At 45.4% G+C, this 4,490-nt stretch overlaps 1 pseudogene; it reads left to right on the top strand.

Moving 5' to 3' along the window:
- Positions 1 to 678: 678 nt before the first annotated feature.
- On the top strand, positions 679 to 3,806 carry LOC124029598 (annotated as a pseudogene).
- The last annotated feature ends 684 nt before the right edge of the window (positions 3,807 to 4,490 follow it).

The following is a 4,490-nucleotide window of genomic DNA, read 5'->3' as shown; positions in this document are numbered from 1 at the left end:
ATACTATAACAGTTAAAGTCCTCTATACTGTAACAGTTGAAGTCCTCTATACTGTAACAGTTGAAGTCCTCTATACTATAACAGTTGAAGTCCTCTATACTGTAACAGTTGAAGTAATTCTATACTATAACAGTTGAAGTCCTCTATACTATAACAGTTGAAGTCCTCTATACTGTAACAGTTGAAGTCCTCTATACTGTAACAGTTGAAGTCCTCTATACTGTAACAGTTGAAGTCCTCTATACTATAACAGTTGAAGTCCTCTATACTGTAACAGTTGAAGTCCTCTATACTATAACAGTTGAAGTCCTCTATACTGTAACAGTTGAAGTCCTCTATACTATAACAGTTGAAGTCCTCTATACTATAACAGTTGAAGTCCTCTATACTATAACAGTTGAAGTCCTCTATACTGTAACAGTTGAAGTCCTCTATACTGTAACAGTTGAAGTCCTCTATACTATAACAGTTGAAGTCCTCTATACTGTAACAGTTGAAGTCCTCTATACTGTAACAGTTGAAGTCCTCTATACTGTAACAGTTGAAGTCCTCTATAATGTAACAGTTGAAGTCCTCTATACTGTAACAGTTGAAGTCCTCTATACTGTAACAGTTGAAGTCCTCTATACTATAACAGTTGAAGACGTTTAAGGTTTGTGTTCTTGTTTACAGTACTGTAGCGTGTTCATTTCATTTTGCAGAACGATGCAGCCGTGTATACGATGTAAAACAACGATCAACCGGAGGACTGTTTGAATAGGCAGAGGGAGTCTGGAGAAGAGAAGGAGATTGGCAGAAGCTATTAAAGAAGACATTCCGTGACAGCAGCAGATCCCGACACAGCTACATCACAGAATGAGGATGAAATACACAATCTCCCTTGTCTTCATTGTGGCACTGGTCATCATTGAGAAGGAAAACAACATTATCTCACGGTAAACCTAAGCCCATCTCCATGATCAACACAGAGAGAGGGAGAGAGAGAGAGAGAGACAGAGAGAGAGAGAGAGAGAGAGAGTGTGTGTGTGTGTGTGTGTGTGTGTGTGTGTGTGTGTGTGTGTGTGTGTGTGTGTGTGTGTGTGTGTGTGTGTGTGTGTGTGTGTGTGTGTGTGTGTGTGTGTGTGTGTGTGTCTGTGTGTGTCTGTGTGCGTGTGTGTGCGTGTGTGTGTGTGTGTGTCTGTGTGTGTCTGTGTGCGTGTGTGTGCGTGTGTGTGCGTGTTCGTGTGTGTGTGTGTGTGTGTGTGTGTGTGTATGAGTTAGGCCTGTCTGTTATAGTGATCTCCCTCAGATTGGAACAGGCTCACCTTTATTCATAGCGGTGTGTTTGAGACATTCGTTTCAGCTACTCAGCCTCAAGTGTCATGCCGTGTTTTCCAAGTCATCTGATTGGATGAAGTAGTCATGTTTCAATTGCATAGATTGTTTACTTACCTTTAATTGATTTCACTGTCTGTGGATAAGATGGTCTTGTAAAACTATAAAACATGTTGTTTAACACTGCCAACCCTGTCTTGTAGGGTTTCAGACAAGCTCACCCCAAAGCAGACCCCCCAGACACCCCTTCAGCCCAGTAACTCTGCCTCAGCCTCAGCCCTGGGTCTCCTGAAGTACAATGGCTCCTCCTTCTCTACCCTGAGCAAGCTGGACCCTGTCTTCGCCCTCATGAAGAGACGCCTGGAGAACTACACCGAGCAGAGGTCTGTGTGTGTAGCATGTTATACTATTTATCATACAGTAAGACAAACAGTCTGGCCTTAATGGCTACATGTACTCCTAAATCTACACCCTGTACAGCCAGGAGAGGACTGGCCACCCCTCAGAGCCCGGCTCCTCTCTACCCTGTACAGCCAGGAGAGGACTGGCCACCCCTCAGAGCCCGGCTCTTCTCTACCCTGTACAGCCAGGAGAGGACTGGCCACCCCTCAGAGCCCGGCTCCTCTCTACCCTGTACAGCCAGGAGAGGACTGGCCACCCCTCAGAGCCCGGCTCCTCTCTACCCTGTACAGCCAGGAGAGGACTGGCCACCCCTCAGAGCCCGGCTCCTCTCTACCCTGTACAGCCAGGAGAGGACTGGCCACCCCTCAGAGCCCGGCTCCTCTCTACCCTGTACAGCCAGGAGAGGACTGGCCACCCCTCAGAGCCCGGCTCTTCTCTAGATTTCATTCTATGTTCCTGCCTTCCAGGGAGTTGTTGTACACACTGTGCTTCTGCCTCTGCATTGCTTCATCTCTGGGGTTTTAGGATGGGTGTCTGTAAAGCACTTAGTGACAACCGCTGATACAAAAAAGGCATTTATAAAATATATGTGATTGATTGACACTACAGTACCTAACATATCATGTTTGATCTCAGTAAAGACCTTCCTGAAGCCAGCATAGTGGTGTCCCTACTCCTGATCAGTATTTGTATGTGTGATGTCCAAGTGGTTGGGAATAATGTTGTTTTTTAAAATATCCGATCCGATTGACATTGGACAATAAAGTTTTGTATTTTGTATTGTATTGTAGGTCAGAGGTCATAGGGTCAGCTGGAAACAGAAAGCACATCCTCCTATTGGCCACCACGCGGACAGGCTCCTCCTTCGTGGGCGAGTTCTTCAACCAGCAGGGAGACAACATGTTCTACCTGTTCGAGCCGCTGTGGCACGTGGAGAGGTCGCTGACATTAGAGAGTGGTGGGACCAACGCCACGGCCGCCGCCCGGGCCTACCGGGAAGTCCTCCAGGGGCTCTTCCTGTGTGACTTCACCCCTCTGGAGAGCTTTATTGACCCACTTCCTGTAGACCACGTCACCTCAGCCCTGTTCAGGAGAGAATCTAGCAGCTCTCTCTGTGAGGAGTCCGTCTGTAGCCCGTTCGTTAAGAAAGTCTTTGAACGCTACCATTGCCGGACCAGGAAGTGTGGTCCCCTCAACCTGACCATGGCGTCCGAGTCCTGCCAGCAGAAGGAGCACAGGACCATTAAATCCGTCCGGGTGCGCCAGCTGGAGACCCTGAGACCCTCGCCGAGGACCCTCGTCTGGACATCAAGTTCATCCAGCTGGTGAGGGACCCCAGGGCGGTTCTGGCCTCCCGCATGGTGGCCTTCTCCGCCAAGTACAACAACTGGAAGAAGTGGGCGGTGGACGGAGACGTGCCCGTTGACGACGACGAGGTGAGGAAGCTGAAAGGCAACTGCGACAACATCAGGATGTCTGCGGAGGTCGGCCTGAGGCAGCCGTCTTGGCTGAGGCGGAGGTACATGCTAGTACGGTACGAGGATATCGCTAGATTCCCTATGAGGAAGGCAGCGGAGATGTACAAGTTCACCGGGATCCCGTTCACTCCTCAGGTGAAAGACTGGGTGTTAAAGAACACCCAGGCTTCCAATGAAGCTAGTGGAGTCTATTCAACACAGAAGAACTCCTCTGAGCAAGTGGAGAAATGGAGGTTCAGCATACCGTACAAACTAGCCCAGGTGGTGCAGAGGGTTTGTGGACCCACGATGAAACTGTTTGGGTACAAGTTTGTGAACAGCGAGGCGATGCTGACGGACAAGTCTATCAGTTTGATCGAAGAAAAGATTTTCATACAAAACTTTTCATAGACATTTTACGGTGACTCTGAACTCTGCTCATCAGACAAAGTGGACCAACAGATATGATTATGAAGTGATAGTTGTGAGGATATTTATTGGGGACTGTACTAGTATACAACAATGTATAAGACACTTTATAGATACATATTAAATTATAACCTGTTACACTCCAGGGTGGAGAAGGAAATACACATTTTTGTGTGTAATAAAAAGGAACGAATACAAAAACGAGTACTACCTTTTAACGTTTTACAGGGACATTTAACAAAAGAAAACCCTTGTTACATGAGTACTACACGGTAGAAAACACTTGTTTTATGAGTACTACATGGTAGAAATCCCTTGTTATATGAGTACTACATGGTAGAAAACCCCTTGTTTTATGAGTACTACATGGTAGAAAACCCCTTGTTACATTAGTACTACATGGTAGAAATCCCTTGTTATATGAGTACTACATGGTAGAAGACACTTGTTATATGAGTACTACATGGTAGAAACCCCTTGTTACTACATGTTACATGGTATTGTTATATGAGTAGTACATGGTAGAAAACCCTTGTTATATGAGTACTACATGGTAAATCCTTGTTACATGAGTACTACATGGTAGAAAACCCCTTGTTTTTTGAGTACTATATGGTAGAAAACACTTGTTTTATGAGTACTACACGGTAGTTAAAACCCTTGTTGTTATGAGTACTACATGGTAGAAAACCTTGTTATATGAGTACTACATGGTAGAAAACCCTTGTTTTATGAGTACTACATGGTAGAAAACCCCTTGTTACATTGTTTTAGTACTACATGGTAGAAAACATGAGTACTTGTTTGTTATATGAGTACTACATGGTAGAAGACACTTGTTATATGAGTACTACATGGTAGAAAACACTTGTTTTATGAGTACTACAT

Source organism: Oncorhynchus gorbuscha, unplaced genomic scaffold (assembly GCF_021184085.1).
Source record: "Oncorhynchus gorbuscha isolate QuinsamMale2020 ecotype Even-year unplaced genomic scaffold, OgorEven_v1.0 Un_scaffold_6921, whole genome shotgun sequence".
Lineage (NCBI taxonomy): Eukaryota > Metazoa > Chordata > Actinopteri > Salmoniformes > Salmonidae > Oncorhynchus > Oncorhynchus gorbuscha.
The sequence above is the reverse complement of the archived record's forward strand: the minus strand, read 5'-3'. Positions and strand labels throughout refer to the sequence as shown.